This window comes from Nicotiana attenuata, chromosome 3, assembly GCF_001879085.1.
Source record: "Nicotiana attenuata strain UT chromosome 3, NIATTr2, whole genome shotgun sequence".
Taxonomy (NCBI): Eukaryota; Viridiplantae; Streptophyta; class Magnoliopsida; order Solanales; family Solanaceae; genus Nicotiana; species Nicotiana attenuata.
Window position 1 is genome coordinate 61,695,006 of NC_031991.1, and position 20,782 is coordinate 61,715,787.

The window sequence follows — 20,782 nt, forward strand, 5'->3', positions numbered from 1 at the left end:
TATATATATATATATATATACACACACTATTTTGAAAGTATTTTGCATATAAAACATATAAGGGGAAAAATTGGGTATCAACAGTTAGTTTATTATCATATCTTGTTTAGCTTATTAGACCAGTAGGTGTCTTGACTGTTCCTCGTCACTACTCCACCGAGGTTAGTCTTGATACTTACTAGGCACCGCTGTGGTGTGATGATACTACACTTCTGTACATTTTTGTACAGATCTAGGTATTTGATTGTTAGTGGCTATGCGGTTCGTTGCTGTGGAGACTCAAGCTAATCCTGTTGCTTCGTTCGCAGGCCTCAGAGTCACCTTCTATTGTACCTATTTCCATCGTTTCCTTTTGTTCTTGGAACCGTGCTGTATTCATTTTGTATAATTACTCCTAGAAAGGCTTATGCTTGTACTACCAGTTTTGGAAATTATAAATTGTTCAGAGATATCTAATTCGAAGTTAGTGAATATTGTCGTTAATTATATTAATGTTAGGCTTACCTAGTTTTAGAGACTAGGTGCTATCACGACCCCCTTCGGAGGGATTTTGGGTCGTGACATTGCTAGGCAAGCCAACATATCATTTTAGTAATTTTAAAAGAAGATTAATGAGAAGGTAAAGCTGTAAAACTTCAAAATGTATAATAAACTCCAAACACGCTATCTAGTCTAATCCCGGGATCGGGTGTCACCAGTACATGAGCTACTAAAAATACTACAAGCAAGGTCCCAAATAAAATATAGTTGTCCGGATGAAGTAAACAGTACAAAGATAAGAAGGGGACTCCAGGGTCTGCGAACGCCGTGCAGCTCTACCTCAAGTCTCCGGATAAATGACGATCTGAGCAAGCCTTGCTAAACGCTGTTGGGACAAATACCAAAATCTGCACAAGAGGTGCAGAAGTGTAGTATGAGTGCAACCGACCCCATGGACTCCATAAGTGCTAGCCTAACCTCGATGAAGTAGTGACGAGGTTATAACAAGGCACTCACTATAAACTTGTACGAGTATAAATAGCAACAATAGTAGAATAGAGGAAACAACGGTTAACATGAAAGCCGGAACAACAAATACATGACAGAGGGTCCCAGAATATCATCTATGCTCAAATTCACAATACTATATTGATACAGAACCAACAATCAAGAAAAATCATAATATATCTTCTTCGTTGCGGCGCGCAACTCGATCCAAACAACATATCAATATCCGTTGCAGCATGCAACCCGACCCCAAATAACAATATCAATATTCGTTGCAGCGTACAACCCGATCCCAAACAACAATATCAATATTCGTTACGGCATGCAACCCGATCCTAACAAACAATATCAATACTACAAACAACTACAGGGTAGGTCTCCACATAGGAGAAAGAAACCAAAATAAGTAAATACTCTAAAGCAAACCAATATAACAAACCGGAGCGAAATAAAGCAAGTAAAGGCAAACAGAAAATTAAAGGCATAGAATAGGTAAAGACATACAACAAGTGAAAATATGGGTGCACAGAACATGCAGAAAAGAGGGCATGTAACAAGGAAGACATGTATTTAACAAATAAGGGCAAGTAACAATGAGGTCATGATATGAATAGTAGCACGAACCAAAAGAATGTATGATGTAGTTAAAATACACAGTTAAAAACCCACCATGCATGTTTAACCCATGACAACGTAAGTACATTCGTCACCTTGCACATACGTCCTCCCCGCACATATAATCAAGTAACAAATAGACCATTCAAGTCCTGATTCCCTCAAGTCAAGGTTAACCACAACACTTACCTTTTTCCGCAACCAAATCAACAATCAATCATGGCTTTATCTTCCGAACAAGCCCCCAAACAACCCGAATCTATCTAATTATCGATCAAACAATTCAAAACAAGCTTTAGAAACTACCTACGAATGAAAGAGGTTAAATTTTGATCATTTTTTAAAAAGTCAACTCCAGGCCCGCTTGGTCGAAATTCGGACCAAATCCCGATTATCCATTCACCCCCGAGCCCGGATATGTGATTTATTTCAAAATCTGACCTCAATTAGAGGTCTAATTCTTAATTTTTCAAAGTCCCTAAATTCTACCCAAAACTCCTAATTTCTACGTTGAAATTCATGGATTTAATGTTAAAATTCATGGGAAAGTAATTGAAAACTAGTTAAAGTTGTTTGCCAAAGAATTTGGTAAGAAAATCCTCTTCAAAAATTGCCTCTAGAGTGTTTAGAATTGAAAAATAGTGTAAAATAAGCTAAGTCCCGAGCTTCCCATCTTTTATCCAGCTGCACATGTCGCAATAGCAAACTCTTGTTCGCAATTGCTATGTCCGCAAAGGCAAAATACTGATCGCAAATGCGATCATTGAATCAGACCAATAGAAATCGCAAATGCGACAGAACCCTCGCATTTGCGTGGTCCCCCGCCATTGCAAATGCGGTCAAAAATCCCACTCATCGCAAAAGCAACTAAAGGGTCGCAAATGCGGAGTCATCCCGGTCCGCAATGCAAAGGAAATCATCGCAAAAGCGATACCCCGCCCCCAGCTCCCTCTTCGCATTTGCAAGCCAATCGCAAATGCGAGGAACGAAATTGCGATCAGATTCTCGCAAATGTGAGACCTACAACCTTGCATCAGCAACTATTGTGCACTATCAATTCCAAACCATCCCAAATCATGTCCGAAACTCACCCGAGCCCCTCGGGCTCCAATTCGTGCACACAAGTGTAATAATCTCATATAAATTCGCTCCCTCACTAAAATCACCAAAATAGCATCAAACATCAAACATCAAGAATCGATCATAAGAACTCAAGGATTTCAACTTAAACTCAACTTTTGACAACTTTCTCATAATGCGCTGAAATATGCTCGAGTCACCCGAGAGCCCAACCAAATGTGCATATAAGTCCAAAAAATATCATACAAACCTATCGGAATTGTTGAAACATTGATCCGAGATCATTTATCAAAAACATTGACCATGGTCAACTCAAACCTCATTTTAAGTTAAAATCACTTTTTCTTCAATATTTCACATAAAAGCTTTCCAAAAAATGACACGGACGACACACACAAGTCATATAACATCAAATGAAGTTATACGAGGTCTCGGAACATAAAAATTAAGGCTAGTGCTCAAAATAGCCTTTCGGATCGTCACATTCTCCACCTCTAAAAGAAACGTTCGTCCTCGAACGAACAAAAAAGTGTACCTGGACTGGTAAATAGGGGGGGTATCTCTACTACGCATATCGGCGTTGGACTCCCACGTAGTCTCCTCGATCGGCTGGCCTCTCCATTGCACTTTCATTAAAAGACTCTTAGACCTCAACTTTCGAACCTACCGGTCTAGAATAGCCACCGACACCTCCTCATAGGTCAAATTTTCATCAAGCTACACCGTGCTGCAGTCCAAATCATATGATCTATCCTCATGGTACTTCTAAAATATAGAAACTTAAAATACCGGATGTACCCCTACAATTCTAGGAGGCATTGCAAGCCTATACGCAACCTCCCCAACACTTTTCAAGATCTCAAACGGGCCAATAAACCTCAGACCCAACTTTCCCTTCTTTCCAAACTGTATCACGCCCTTCATAACAGAGAAGAACCTTCTCACCCACCATGTAAGCCACATCTCAAAACTTTCGGTCCGCATAACTCTTTTTCCTTGACTGAGTTATAGGAAGTCGCTCCTGAATCACCGTAACCTTTTTCAAAGCATCATGGACCAAATCTGTGCTTAAAAATCTAGCCTCACCGGGATCAAATCAACCAATCGGCGAACGACATCGCCTCTCATATAAGGCCTCATATGGAGCCTTTTGTAGGCGAACTTCGCTAGAGGTAAAAACTTGTCCCACTGACCCCCAAAATCCATAGGCAGGCCTGCAATATGTCCTCGAATATTTGAATAGTGTACTCGGACTATCCATCCATCTGAGGATGAAATGTGGTATTCAGCTCGACCGGCATGCCTAACTCACGTTGCACAGCTCTCCAAAAATGTGATGTGAACTGCGTGCCTCGGTGATAGAAAGGGAAACACTGTGCAGGCAGATAATTTTCGGATATAAATCTTATCAAATCGCTTTGAAGAATAGGAAGTCATCAACGGAATGAAGTGTGCGGACTTAGTCAACCGGTCCACAATAACCCAGACTACGTCATATTTCCTCAAGGTCCGTGTCAAGCCTACCGCAAAATTCATAGTGATGCGCTCCCACTTCCACTCCGGCATCTCCAATCTCTGGGTCAACCCACCCAGTTTCTGATGCTCGTACTTTACCTTTTGACATTCAAAACACCGAGAGACATGACTGACAATATCTTTCTTCATCCTCCACCACTAATAGTGTTGTTTCAAGTCACAGTACATCTTCGTGACACCTGGGTGAATGGAATAGCGCGAAGTGTGAGCCTACACAAGGAACAACTCTCTTAACCCAGCAACATTTGGAACACAAATTCGGCCTTGAAGCCGCATAACACCGTTGTATCCAATCACAACCTCATTAGCACTACCCGTTGCATCGTGTCTTTCAACACCAATAAGTGAGGATCATCAAACTGGCGAGCCTTGATACGCTCCAAAAATGATGACTGTGCCACAACACAAGCAAGAACTCGGCTAGGCTCTAAAACATCCAACCTCACGAACTGATTGGCCAAACCTGAATATATATGGCTAGTGGCCTCTCCACTACCGGTAAATATGCCAAACTGTCCATGCTCTCTGCCTTCCTACTCAATGCATCGGCCACAACATTGGCCTTCCCCGGATGATATAATAAGGTGATATCATATTCTTTCAGCAACTCTAACCATCTCCACTGCCACTAATTAAATTCTTTCTACTTGAACAGGTGCTAGAGACTCCGATGGTCGGTATAGACCTCATATATAACGCCATACAGATAATGCCTCCAATTCTTTAACGCGTGAACAATGGCAACCAACTCTAAATCATGCACATGGTAATTCTTTTTGTGAACCTTTAACTTCTGAGACGCATAGGCAATCACCCTACCGTCATACATCAACATCGCGTCAAGGCCGATATGTGATGCATCACAATACACAATGTAAGATCCCAAACCTATAGGCAACACCAACAATGGGCCGTAGACAATGCAGTCTTGAGCTTTTGAAATCTCACCTCACACTTGTCGGACCGTTTGATAAGTGCATCCTTTTGGGTCAACATGGTCAATAAGGCTAAGATACATGAAAACCCCTCCACGAACCGACGATAATAACCCGCCAAACCCAAGAAGCTCCGAATCTTTGTAGCTAAAGTAAGTCTAGGTCAATTCTGAACTGCCTCAATCTTCTTAGGATCTACCTTGATACCCTCGGAAGATACAACATGTCCTAAAATGGCAACCGAATCCAACCAGAACTCATATTTCGAAAATTTGGCATATAACTGACGATCCTTCAGAGTCTGAAATACAATTCGTAGGTGCTGCTCATGATCCTCTCAACTGCAAGAGTAAACCAAGATATTTTAATGAAGACAATCACAAAGGAATCCAGATAAGGCTTGAACACTCAGTTCATCAAATCTATATACGTTGGTGGGGCATTAGTCAAGCTAAATGACAGCACTAAGAACTCGTAATGACCATAACGAGTCTGAAAAGCTATCTTAGGGACATCCAATGCCCTAATATTCACCTGACGGTAGCTAGATCTCAAGTCAATCTTGAAAAAACACCTTGGCATCCTGAAGGTGGTTAAATAAGTTATCAATCCTCGGAAACAGACACTTGTTCTTGATAGTGACCTTGTTCAACTGCCGATAATCTATGCACATCCTCATTGATCTGTCCTTCTTCTTCACAAACAACATCGGCACATCCCAAGGCGAGACAATAGTTCTAATGAATATCTTGTCAAGGAAATTCTACAACTTCTCCTTCTATTCTTTCAACTCAATTGGGGCCATACAGTATGGTAGAATAGAAATAGGATGAGCGTCCGGAACCAAGTCAATGCAAAAGTGATATCCCTATCGGGTAGCATACCCGACAAATCTGTAGGAAACACCTCTAGGAACTCGCTCACTACCGGAATTGAATCCATGGAAGACACCTGGCACTAGAATTACGGATATAAGCCAGATAAGCCAAACACCCCTCCAGATGCTTAGCAACCCAGTTGTCCCTCAGCCAGGCGATGATGAGATATATTTGGAAGAGACCGAGGGTACTGAGGATGCCATGCAGACTGAGACCACATAGGGAGTTCTCTTATCTCTCTACCCTCCCTTGTTCTTATTTTTGTTAAGCATTGGGGACAATGCTTATTTTTATTCAACAGGTGGTCTATTTTGATTCATTTGACATTGACATTGGCATGTAATAACTCTAATACTATTTTTCTTTTATCTTTATTTTCTCTTTTGTTATGTATATATTCCTCCCTTTCACTTGATGTAATATATTTATTTTCCATTGGTTTGTATATTCATTTGTCTTACTTTCCGTAGTTTACTCTATAGCTTATTTAGTTTGTTTTTCTTAGTAGTATAACTTCTTATTTACTTTAGTAGCTTCTTTTTGATTAATTAGCTTCTTTTTACGTATGAGTGAACAATAAGTCTTTGGCTTTCTTAATGCCACGGTTCTTTCTAATGGTGGATTTTGTGTGAACCGGGTGGCTCTTCCCAACGATGGATGGTGTGACAACCTTCTTAAGGGATTGAGTCCATTTTCTTTTGTGTTTAGGAAAAAATAGTAGTAATGAATAAAAGAGTCACAAGTGTGCTTCACTTGGTACCACCACATTTACCTTCGACCTTATGGTTAAAAACAAGTTGTTGGCAAAAAATAGCTCTAGTTATGACCTTTTGACTCTTGTGTTGACTTAACCAGTCATCGAATGGTTCAGTCGAGCCATTTTTGATTCTCAGTCTTAACTAGGCTTGTTGTGGGCCCTCGACTCTGTTCTCTTTAGCAATCCATTAGCGTGAGAGGTGAGATAATTAGTTGCAAGTCCAAGTACCCGTGCTAATAGTCTAGAACTCGCCCTAAATGTTTTTCTAGGCAAAATTCTAAGTGTAGCTTGGCTTGAGAAATGATTGTAGGATCTCCTTGATCCACTTTGAAATCTTCCATAGCCTACCAATGTAATATCCCTAGTTAACCCGTTTGAGCCTAAGCCCTTTTTTTCATTCAATAACCACGTTACAAGCCTTTATCCGTTTTGGAATGACCCTCTTTTGGCACCCGATCTTTCCTTAGCATTCTTGAAAAATAATTGGCTGAAGCATTTGTTTTGGGGAGAGACGAGAAGTTTGAAAGTGATATAAAGGTATAAAGTAGAGGAAAGAAATGAAAAAAAGGGAAGGCAAAGAAAAGAAAGAAAGAACAAAAAGAAAAATGCCAAAAAGAAAATGGATAAAGTAAAAAGTGGAAGGGATTCAAAGAAAAACAAGGATGAAAAGCATGGAGTAAATAGAGAAGGAGAAAATGAATATCATGACCAAGAAAGAGTGACATTATGTCCCTCTAGTTGCCCCGAGGAAAAAGAAATTGACTCAAAGAGTCGACAAAGTATGAGCCAAAAAGAGAAAATGGAGTGCTTAAGGAAAGATGAACCCATTCTATTCCATCAAGTCCTACCTTGATCCAAAAAGCCTTCATTACCTTCCACAAAAGCACTACAAGATTTCAAGTTGAGTGAGCTTACATTAGTGGTGATTTACATGAGAGGCAAGCATATGGTACATAGAGCCGTACTCGTGACATTCCTTTGAGAGAGATGAGCGAACTTTTCACAATCCTTGAATTAGGTGTTACATTCTAAAGTGAGATATGCTAACGGAGCGTAAAGGAGGAGGAGTTTGGGATCCACAATGACCTACATGAAAGAGCGAGCTTCCTTGATGAATAAAGTCAACTCTTGATGCTCTAGTGTCACATTAGAACTATTGTACTCAGAAAGTCAAATCATTGCATTGTTGATAATTCATACGTGTTATGGGTAATTGTTGGTCCCAATTGATGTGTGATTGATTCACCTTAGGCAAGCTGAAATAGATCTTGTCTTGTGGAGGTGGGAATTACCTTATTTGCTTGAGGACAAGCAAAAGCTTAAGTTTGGTGGAGTTGATAAGTAGATATTTTGACTACTTATTTGCACTCATTTACTTTCGTTTTAGCTCCAGATTGCTTAAAGGTACTCCCGAAAACTAATGAAATGTGCTTGCTTGCATGAGTGTTGGAATATGAGCCAAAGAAATGAAATTCAACTCAAGAAGGAGTAATTTTGGACAAAGACCAAAACAAGGCTAAAAGGGCAACATGTGGACCGCGCAACATTGAGTGCGGCCGCAAAACATGAAGAAAGCCTCTTATAGGAAGTCTTTGCGAAGTGCGGACCGCACAATTCTTGTACGGCTGCAGAAGATAAACATCAGAGAGATGGGATTTTTGGATCATGAAGAAATGCGGACTGCACCATTATTTTGCGGCTGCAGAATCAAGAGTGCGGGCGCACTCAGAAATATGGTCCTCCGAAGTCTCCCATTGCCAAAGCCCAAGGTCAAGAAGTGAGGACCGCACCATTATTGTGCAGCCGTAGAACCAAGAGTGCGGCCACACTCAGAAATGTGTGGTCGGCAGAAATTGATGAAGCGCGGTCGCAACCCAGAATTGTGCGGCCACAAAAGTCCAACCTGTCACGTCAAGTTTCAAAGTACGGACCACACACAGAATTGTGCGGCCACACAACCTCCACAGGGGCAATTTCGTCCGATAATTTTAGCTGGGTATAAATAGATCTTTTTGTCATTTTTAGGTTATGTTTTGTGCACCTGAGAATAGACAGTCGTTTTTCATTACTGTATTGGGAAACATTGTATTAGTTTAACATTTTAACATTAGATTTTCTTATCTTAATCATCTATTATCGATTTTATCTTAGTTTCTTTTTTAATTTCTTCATTTTCCATGAGTAGCTAAATTTTTAGCTAGGGTTATGACCCAACCCTAGTATGGGTACTTAATGGGTGTTTGATTTGGGGCTTGTTTGTGATTGGGTTAGTGATATTTAGCCTAGTTCTTGCTTGAATTTGAGAATTGATGGTTGCAAACATTGATTCATGCCTAATTGACTTAGTCTCTACTTGAGAAAGTGAGACTAAGTCTAGGAAAACATGGCTAACAAAGAATTGGGGTGAGCTCAAGAAATTGATAGCCACAATTAAAGGGTTGAATCTAGANACTCTTAGGGGAAAGATATGCTCTATCCCGTTTATTTTAAGGTTTCTAATTAACTCTTGTTGAAATAGATGCTGATATTCTTAATAATAAGAGTATTTGTCAAAATTATCATTTATCTTTCTCGAGACATATTTCTTCTTAGTTCTACACTCAAACCGATTATTGAAAAAATAAAAGTATATTTCAAAACCACAATCAAACTCTTGATGATTGGATATTTTCCACTCCAGTACTACTAATATTTATCTTAAAAATGCTGAAAACACCTGTGTTTGTCTTTCATATTCGAACGCGTCGGTGGTGAGAATTAAAAGGAAGATTTTCGAAAAGCGAGAACGTTGAATCCAAGAACAGATCATCATTAAATAGTGCTCTATGTTTCCAACTACTCAACCAAAAATATAAAGATTATTAAATTGATTGAAATAAGTGATTATATTTTATAAATCCATCTTCGTTTTAGGCATTTGATTGATGATTTTAAAGTGAAATTTGGGGGTTTTGTCTAAAATTTCATAAAGTGAATTTTTTGAGTTTTGAATATCGATACAGAGAAGGAGTCTACAACAAAAGATGTGCAATCTAACCCCTTGAAGGAGAAAGGGGCTCACCAAGACTTCGGGAAGAGGTACTCCGCTACACGCGATCGACACTATCTGCAATGGAGCCACCTACATTCATTTAAACAAATGTAGCGCCCCCGACAAAAGGGACGTTAGTACCATGGAATAGTACTAGTATGTATAACTAAACACCATCTAGTTAGAAAGAACTTTCATACCAAACATAAAGAAATCACAACGAATAACCCAATAGCTTTAAACGATCACAACATTATCAATATAGAAGAATCATGCAATTTTCACATTATGTTTGCATAGCCTTCAGTGTGGAGCGGTTCATATTGTTCATCCTTGTTTGCTATACCACCGCTAGCTTGAGCGGAGTCCGATCTCGACCCGGTCGGCTAGGCTGCCTCATTTGAGACATACACTTCAATCACAATCTCTCTCCCCTTTTTATCTGGGGTCAATATCAACATATACCACCATGTGCGGCATGGCGTCCGATCTCGGCCCGATCGGCTAGGCCGCCTTACCACGGCGTTTCCCTTTTCCATCAATCATCTCAATTCAACCTTTGTTTCACATATATCGTTCCACAGGCATATGGGGCCACAACTATCACGTCATATATTTGGCACTAGGCCACATTTCACATCATACCCAGTTTCAATATTAGATTTGTAATTCAAGATAATAAGTGCACACAAGAGCAATAACAATTGTAGGCATAGAGGAGACTTCACATATATGGCACAACATATGCAACTTCGATTTCAATTTAAGGTCTAGGCATTTTGACTCATGATCCATAGTCCTTGCACCTTTCTTTAAGTTAATCATATTGAGATATACTTCCTACGCATATGAGGTTGCGGCACCAATTCAAGTGAAATAAAAATCAGTACAACAATTCAATTTTGATCTTACTGTATTCACACAACCACCAATAAAGCTCGATTTCTAAAAGACGGGGTTTAGCCATACATACCTCAACCGAGCTTCCCTTAATCCTATAACGTTCCAGGATGTTCGCACTTCAATCTATTTAAGCAATATAGCACAATTTAACTCATAATCAGGAAAATATCATAATCTAGGCTCTCTTGAGCACTTTATCAAGCATTTAGTGTTCATTAAGGCCTTATGGTTCTTCTATGCAAGATTATACTAGCCCATTACCCATTTCCCTTCATTTATAGTTTCCCCATTTTCTTCAAGAACACATGCATGCGATGCAATCGCCCTTATCCCCATGAATTACCTTACTAATGACCCCTTGTAGCTATGTGTAAAAATAAGAGCTGAGGTGATGAAGTCATACCTCTTGGGGTGATGGTTTAGGTCTCTCACTTGACTATCTTCAATGATCTAACAAGAATTCATGGAGTAATTTTGATGGGAAACACTTTCTCTCTCTTAGACCTCTCTCTCTTACTCAAAAAGTGTCAAGAAATATGCTCAAAATGAGCTATTGCACAGGATATAACGTCAGGGGGTCGGGTTTAAAATTTAGAAAATTGGAGCCCCGACTCGGATTTGCGATCGCATATGCAATCGCAAAGCTGACATGCTGTCCGCATAATGGACCGCAAAAATGCTTCCCAAAAACTGGACACGCTGTTTGGGTCTGCGGCCGGAATGTGGTCCGCATACACGTTCTGCGGTCCGCATATTGGTTATGCGATCGTATAATCGACTGCATAGTTGACCTCAAATTTGACCAACACACTGACTCACTCTGCGGTGGATATGCGGTCCGCATACCTGATATGTGACCGCATTCTCGGCCGCATAATTGCACTTTTCTGGAAAACTTTAATTCTTGACTTTTAAATGCATAGATCAGTACAAAAGGGTCCGAACCACGGTGAGCAAGCTCGCCGCGAAGAGTTTTAGGAATTTCTAACACCTAATCCTAACATGGCACTACGAGATTCGAGTTTTGACTGGAAATTTTCACGGGGCCTTACATCCTCCCCCGCTTAAGAACATTCATCCTCGAATGAGGATCGAGGTTCACTTATTAGCAGTCTTCATGCAATCTTCTGCCTCTTTACAACCTCAAACATATTAATAGTCTCCAAATTCGGCTAACTCCCTAAATTTTCCGAAAATTTCGCCAGAGTTTCCTTTGTATTTAGGCCTATCCATCTGACAGAGAGCCCCAGAAACGTATCCTAACAGCATAAGAATATTCCATAGACATACTATAACTTGTACCACATTAACCATGGCTGTATATGCAACACATATAACTAAAATGGAATACTTTTACATAGATTAAATCAAAAGATAAGATTTTATAGGAACCAAATGCATAAGAGCTATTACATGACTATTCAAACAAATGTGGGTATTTCTTTTTCATTTCATCCTCGGCTTCCCAAGTGGCTTCCTCAACTTGCTGATTCCGCCATAACACTTTCACGGATGCAATTTCCTTATTTCTCAACTTCCGAACTTGCCTATCAAGAATGGCAACTGGAACTTCTTCATATGACAGCTCTTCATTAACCTCAATCGTTTCAACTGGCATAATAGTGGACGAATCTCGCACTACCTTTCTCAACATAGATACATGAAAGACCGGGTGTACCAATGACATCTCGGGTGGCAGCTCGAGCTTGTATGTCACCTGACCAATCCTCTGAATGATTCTGCATGGTCCGACATACCTCGGACTCAAGTTTCCTTTCTTCCCAAACCGCATGATACCCTTCATGGGGGAAACCTTTAAGAATACCCAATCATCTTCTTTGAACTCCAAATCCCTACGATGGACGTTCGAATAAGACTTTTGGCGACTCTGACCAGTTTTCAACCTTTCCTTGATAAGTTTGACTTTCTCCATGGCCTGGTGCACAAGATCCGGCCCTATTAATTCAGCTTCTCCGACCTCGAACCACCCAATGGGAGACCTACATCTTCTACCATAAAGTGCCTCAAATAGTGCCATCTGGATACTAGCGTGGAAGATGTTGTTGTAAGAAAAATCTATAAGTGGCAAATGATCATCCCAGCTACCTTTGAAATCAAGAGTACAAGCACGCAACATGTCCTCAAGCGTCTGAATAGTTCGCTCTGCTTGCCCATCGGTTTGAGGATGAAAAGCTGTGCTAAGATTTACCTGCGTACCCAAACCTTGCTGAAACTTCTTCCAAAAGTTGGCTGTGAACTGAGCCCCTCGATCTGAAATGATTGAGACTGGACTGCCATGCAGCCTGACTATTTCCTTGATATACAACTGAGCATACTGTTCTGCCGTATCGGTAGCTTTAACTGGCAAGAAGTGCGCTGATTTTGTGAGTCGATCCACGATTACCAAAATTGAGTCGAACTTTCACGGAGTGCGCGGCAACCCTACCACAAAATCTATGTTAATCATTTCCTATTTCCACATCGGAATTTCTATGCTTTGAGACAATCCGCCAGGCCTTTGATGTTCGGCCTTCACTTGCTCACAATTCGAACATTTTGCCACAAAGTCCGCCACATCCCTCTTCATGTTGTTCCACCAATAAATCTCTTTGAGATCATGATACATTTTTGTAGAACCTGGGTGCACGGAATACCTGGAAGTGTGAGCCTCTGCCATGATCCTTTCCCGAAGACCGTCAATATCAGGAACACATAGGCGGTCTTGGTGTAGGGTACCATCATTCATGCCTAAGGAGAAAGCTGTGGTCTTGTATTTATGAATCCCCTCTTTTAGCTGTGCTAATAATGGATCATTGAACTGCTTTTCTTTCACCTCCGCCACGAGCGATGATTCGGCTCTATTCTGCACAATTATCCCTCCTTCACTAGAGTCCGCAAGGCGAACTCCCAAACTAGCCAACTGGTGAACCTCCCTCGCCAACGGCCTCTGGTATGCCTCCATATGAGCCAAGCTCCCCATAGATTTTCGATTAAGAGCATCCGCTACAACATTAGCCTTTCCCGGGTGATAGAGAATATCGATGTCGTAGTCCTTGAGTAACTCTAACCATCTTCTCTATCTCAGATTCAACTCCTTCTGCTTGAAAATATATTGAAGGCTCTTGTGGTCCGTGAATACATCCACATGGACCCTATATAGATAATGTCGCCAAATTTTTAACGCAAACACCACTGCCGCCAGCTCTAAGTCATGAGTTGGATAATTCTTTTCATGATTCTTGAGTTGCCTAGAAGCATAGGCTATAACCTTGCCATGTTGCATTAACATGCACCCGAGCCCGACATTTTGTAAGGTGGAATTGATATAGGCTGCGTGCCTGGCATCACATCGATCCCAAAAACAATCTCCCTGTCTGGTGGGATCCCAGGAAGCTCATCTGGAAAGACATCCAAAAATTCACTCGCGACGGGCACGGACTCAAGGCTAAGTGCCTCGGCATCGGTGTCCATAACCCGAACTAAATGGCAGATACACCCCTTCTTGATCATCTTCGCGACCTTAAGGTAAGAAATAAACCGACCTTTAGGCACTACATTATCCCCCTTCCATTCAACAACGGACTCATTAGGAAACTCAAGCCTCATGGTTCTAGTTCGACAGCCAAGCTTGGCAAAACATGAATACAGCCAATCCATCCCCATTATTACATCAAAATCAATTATCCCCAATTCAATAAGATCGGCCATGGTATCCCTACCACGCACCATGACAACACAACTTCGATAAACTCGAGTAGCCAAAATTGACTCACCAACCGGAGTAGATACCGAGAATGGTTCATGAAGTTGTTCTAGTTCTATCCCGAATTACATAGCAACAAAAGGGGTAACATAGGACAAGGTGGAACCGGGGGTTAATAAGTGCGTACACATCATGAGATTGAGCAGTCAGAATGCCTGTAACAACATCTGGAGAAGCCTCTGCAGTCTGGCGACCACTCATAGCATAGAATCGGCTGGGTCCTCCTGAACTCTGCGCACGACCCCTAGCTGCACCACGCCTTGCGACTGCTGGGGTACCTCGAGCTAGAGAAGGGGCTAAAGATGTAGCAGCTGCTGGACTAGATGGATGTGCTGTGCCCCTACCCGCTCCCTGGCGGGATACACGACAATGTCTCTGAATATGACCCCTCATCTCACATCCATAGCATATAGGTAACTCCAAATAGCAAGTCTCTGAGTGCATCTTCCCGCACCTGGGGCACGGGGACCTCTGCTGCTGCTGGGACCTCTCTCCTGTCCGACCCCGCTGATGGGATCCCCTATTGCCCTAATCGGGCCTGAAAGGACTCCACTGCTGCTGGCTGGGCCCTGATGGCGGGGCACTAGCTGAAGACTGTGCAACAGACTGGGAAGGCCGTGATGATCCCCCCTGAAAGCCGATCTTCCCCCACCTAGTGGCTTTCCTATGTTGCCCGTAGATCGGGCCTTGCTGTTACCATCTCACTCCATCCTGTTCTTCCATTTACTATTCTCTGTGGCCTGAGCAAATGCTACCATCTTCCCATAGTTCATGTTAGAATTCAATGCAGCCGTAGAAGCCTCATTAATATTCAGAGAGTTAAGGCCCTGAACAAACCGGCGCACCTTGGCCTCCATTGTGGGCAACATATGAATGGCATACTTGGACAAGCGAGCAAACTCCATGTGGTACTCCCACACACTCCTGTTACCTTGTTTCAAGTTTTCAAACTCTGCTGCACGGGCTGCCCTTGTCTCGGCAGGCAGGAAATGGTCTATAAATGCATCGGCAAACTCGCTCCACCTTGCCGGAGAGCGTCCCTCCTCACGGGAATCTTCCAACTCAAACCACGAGTAGGCCACCCCTTTCAAACGGTAGCCAGCCAACTCTACTCCCTCTGTCTCAGTTGCACGCATAACCCTGAGGATCTTGTACATCTCATCAATAAAATCCTGAGGGTCCTCTTCCGGATTGGCACCCGTAAACACTGGAGGGTCTAACTGAAGAAATTTGTTCACCCTGGAACTGGTGGTATCCCCTTGCTGGCTAGATGAACTGGGCACAACATTTGACCTCTGGGCCTGAGAGGCCACTAGCTGGGTCAGCATCTGGATAGCTCCCCTAAGATCCCCATCAGAAATACCAGAATCAGAAACTGGGGCTGAAGGCGGGACAGAGGTATCAACGGGGGGAATAGTAGCATCCCCCGCAGGTGTAGGAGCTGGGGTATTCTGCTCTGGAATAGAAGAATCAGGCAGAGTGATAGCTGGGCGGCTACCCTCACCCACAGTATCAAGCAACGATTCATCAGCCACTACTGAGGTGGCATTGGCTCCTTGGCCAATTTTCGTCTTCTTCTTAGGTGCCATTTACTGAAAGATAGAGCAATGTACTAGTTAGAGGAAGAAATAGTATCACAATTTTCGCACGATCCAGAATACCAAAGAAGGGTGTTATTCCTAATGCCCAAGTAGCCTCCAACTTATAGATGTGATCGACTACACACCGATAAGAAGGACTCTACTAGACACGACTTCGAGACATCCTAGGACATTTTAAACCTTAGGCTCTGATACCAAGTTTGTCACGCCCCAACCTCGGGAGGCGCGACCGGTGCTCGATCGAGTGAACCCAACCGAGCAAGCCTCATCACACACTTCCTACCCAACTCATCATGAACAAGGTAACCATGTTTCCTTTTTATTTAAGCAAGGAAAGGTGGTACATTCAACAGTGTTAGTTCATTTTATATTACAAACTTAAACCGTAGTTAAAGTTAGTTTCCGAAATTTCCCATAGAGTTACAATTTATAGATAACATGAGTTTAGAATTACAACATGGTTCATGGATCCCTCAAACACCCGTACATAATCCACACATATGTCTACGGAGCCTCTAAGGATGTAAAAAGACAGTGCCGGCAACAAGGCCCCGGCTATACCTCAAAAGTAGAAGTCTACAACAAAAGATGTGCAATCTAACCCCTTGAAGGAGAAAGGGGCTCACCAAGACTTCGGGAAGAGGTACTCCGCTACACGCGATCGACACTATTTGCAATGGAGCCACCTACATTCATTTAAACAAATGTAGCGCCCCCGGCAAAAGGGACGCTAGTACCATGGAATAGTACTAGTATGTATAACTAAACATCATCTAGTTAGAAAGAACTTTCATACCAAACATAAAGAAATCACAAGATAACCCAATAGCATTAAACGATCACAACATTATCAATATAGAAGAATCATGCAATTTTCACATTATGTTTCCATAGCCTTTAGTGTGGGGCGTTTCATATTGTTCATCCTTGTTCGCTATACCACCGCTAGCTTGAGCGGAGTCCGATCTCGACCCTATCGGCTAGGCTGCCTTATTTGAGACACACACTTCAATCACAATCTCTCTCCCCTTTTTATCCGGGGTCAATATCAACATATTACCACCATGTGCGGCATGGCGTCCGATCTCGGCCCGATCGGCTAGGCCGCCTTACCACGGCGTTTCCCTTTTCCATCAATCATCTCAATTCAACCTTTGTTTCACATATACCGTTCCATAGGCACATGTGGCCACAACTATCACGTCATATATTTGGCACTAGGCCACATTTCACATCATACCCAGTTTCAATATTAGATTTGTAATTCAAGATAATAAGTGAACACAATAGCAATAACAATTGTAGGCATAGAGGAGACTTCACATAGATGGCACAACATATGCAACTTCGATTTCAATTTAAGGTCTAGGCATTTTGATTCATGATCCATAGTCCTTGCACCTTTCTTTAAGTTATCAAGTAAAACATATTAATCATATTGAGATATACTTCCCACGCATATGAGGTTGCAGCACCAATTCAAGTGAAATAAAAATCAGTACAACAATTCAATTTTGATCTTACTGTATTCACACAACCACCAATAAAGCTCGATTTCTAAAAGACGGGGTTTAGCCATACATACCTCAACCGAGCTTCCCTTAATCCTATAACGTTCCGGGATGTTCGCACTTCAATCTATTTAAGCAATATAGCACAATTTAACTCATAATCAGGAAAAGATCATAATCTAGGCTCTCTTGAGCACTTTATCGAGCATTTAGTGTTCATTAAGGCCTTATGGTTCTTCTATGCAAGATTATACTAGCCTATTACCCATTCCCCTTCATTTATAGTTTTCCCATATTCTTCAAGAACACATGCATGCGATGCAATCCCCCTTATCCCCATGAATTACCTCACTAATGACCCCTTGTAGCTATGTGTAAAAATAAGAGCTGAGGTGATGAAGTCTTACCTCTTGGGGTGATGGTTTAGGTCTCTCACTTGACTATCTTCAATGATCTAACAAGAATTCATGGAGTAATTTTGATGGGAAACACTTTCTCTCTCTTTTACCTTAAAAAGTGTCAAGAAATATGTTCAAAATGAGCTATTGCACAGGATATAACATCAGGGGGTCGGGATTAAAATTTAGAAAATTGGAGCCCCGACTCGGATCTGCGATCGCATATGCAATCGCAAAGCTGACATGCGATCCGCATAATGGACCGCAAAAATGCTTCCCAAAAACTGGACACACTATTTGGGTCTGCCGCCGGAATGCGGTCCGCATACATATTCTGCGGTCGCATAATGCACCGCAGAACTGCCCTTCACAAAATCCGAAGGAAATTTTGCGACGACTATGCGGTCCGCATATTGGTTATGCGATCGCATAATCGATCGCATAGTTGACCTCAAATTTGACCAACACACTGAGTCACTCTGCGGCGGATATGCGGTCCGCATACCTGATATGCGACCGCATTCTCGACCGCATAATTGCACTTTTCTGGAAAACTTTAATTCTTGACTTTTAAATGCATAGATCAGTACAAATGGGTCCGAACCGCGGCGAGCAAGCTCGCCGCAAAGAGTGTTAGGAATTTCTAACACCTAATCCTAACGTGGCACTACGAGATTCGGGTTTTGAGTGGAAATTTTCACGGGGCCTTACATTGACTTTTGTTGACTTTTTGCAAATTGTATAAGGATCATAGCTTTGTTAATTGAAATTATTTTCTCTTGCATTGTTTGATGTATTTAAGTCTTCTTTGGCTAGATTGGGCCGAGCGATGGTGAATTGATAAAGGAAAAGCTAAATTGAGTATTGAGTTGGCTGAATTAAGGTAAGTATCTTGCCTAACCTTGTGTGGGGAAAAATACCCCTTAGAAATTGAGTCAATTGTGCTATCTCGATATTCGAAAGCTGTGTACGCAAGGTGATGAGTGGGTACACAGTTTATATGTGGTGTTGACCGGTTAGATTGTCTAGTCTTTTTCCATGCCTTTGATCAAATTGTCATAATATGTGGTATCTTATTGTTAGGCTACACTTACATGCTCTATATGATGTTGTTAGCATTTATTTATCTCTTGATCGTTTTTTGTCCTTATTTGCCTTAGTTGAAGTTGTTGCCTTTCTTGTTGTTTTGTTACTTCTTAATTGTGAGTTCCTCTATGACTTTGTGCATGTATGCTAATTGTCTAAACTGTTTTGATTACCAGTGTAGTTATCACGTGCCTTACATGTCTTGTTGCTTTTGTAAAGGTTGTTGTATTCCTTTGATTTTTACGTGATTCTCTTGTTGTCGTGTACTCGTACTCTTGGTGGTAGAAATTCTTGTAATTGAGTTGTTGATTTATTGTTGTTGATTTAAATTATATACGCTGGGATCGGGTTGCACGCCGCAACAGGAGGAATAAGGGTAATATATTGAGGAGGAATAAGGGTGAATTGATATTATATGGTGGGATCAGGTTGCGCGCCACAACATATTATGTTTATTGTTATGATATTGATATCGTACGGTGGGATCGGGTTGCACGCTGCAACAGGAGGAATAAGGGTGATATATTGAGGAGGAATAAGGGTTAATTGATATTATATGGTGGGATCCGGTTGCGCGCCGCAACATATCTTGTATTTTGGTATCCCCTATTTTACTGTATTGACTTTAGTTCATTCGTGCAAGACTTGATAATTTGTATTTCTTGTTTTCACTGAGTTTTGAGGATCGAGGTATTGTCATTGACTTATTGACTTGCCGTCATTTCCTGAGTTCTTTTCCTAATACTATTATTCTGGTGAATTAATTTTCAAAGTAGAGTTACTACGTTGAGTCATTTCCTCCTACCCTGCTGGGTCGTTCGTAATATCGTGATTTAAAATGAAAGAACTAATATCATATTTCCTTGTGTGCCTTTAAGTTAGAACTCGCTGTATATTTTAGTATCCACTATTTCCAATAATTGTTATATTTTATTTCAACTGGTTTCTCAACTAAATCTCCCCTTAACCTGTCTGAGGTTATATTTTCTTAAAAAGGAATTGTCACGACCCAAAAATCCCTACGAAGAAGTCGTGATGGCACCTAGTCTCTAAACTAGGTAAGCCTAACATTAACGGAAATAGCTTTCATATTTGCCAACTTTAAATTCAATAACTCTTAACAATTTACAATTCCCAAAACCGGTAGTACAAGTCACAAGCCTTTCTAAGAGTAGTTATACAAAATAAATACATCACTGTTCTGAAAGAAAGGGAACAAATGGAAATAAGTACAATTGAAGGTGACTCTGAGGACTGTGAACGCTGCAGCAGGTTTACCTTGAGTCTCTGCCGCAATGAATAGCTACTATCGATCAAATACCTGGATCTGTACACAAAAATGAACAGAAGTGTAGTATCAGCACAACCGACCCCATGTGCTGGTAAGTGCCTAGCCTAACTTTGGCGAAGTAGTGACGAGGCTAGGACCAGACTACCAAATAAACCTGTGCAAGATAGCGTACAAAATAATAGGAAGCAGATAACAATGATGGCAACAATGATCAACCAGTGATATAAATAGCAGGCAACAAGAACAACATAATTGTTTCTCAACAAATAATAAATACAAGTGCAATCAATTAATGAAGTCCTTCAAATATAAATCTTTCGCCTATAAATCCTTCAAGTAATAATCTCTAAGATAATATGCTTTTCAATAAATATATTTCGAATATATTTCCTTCAAATAAATATCTTTCA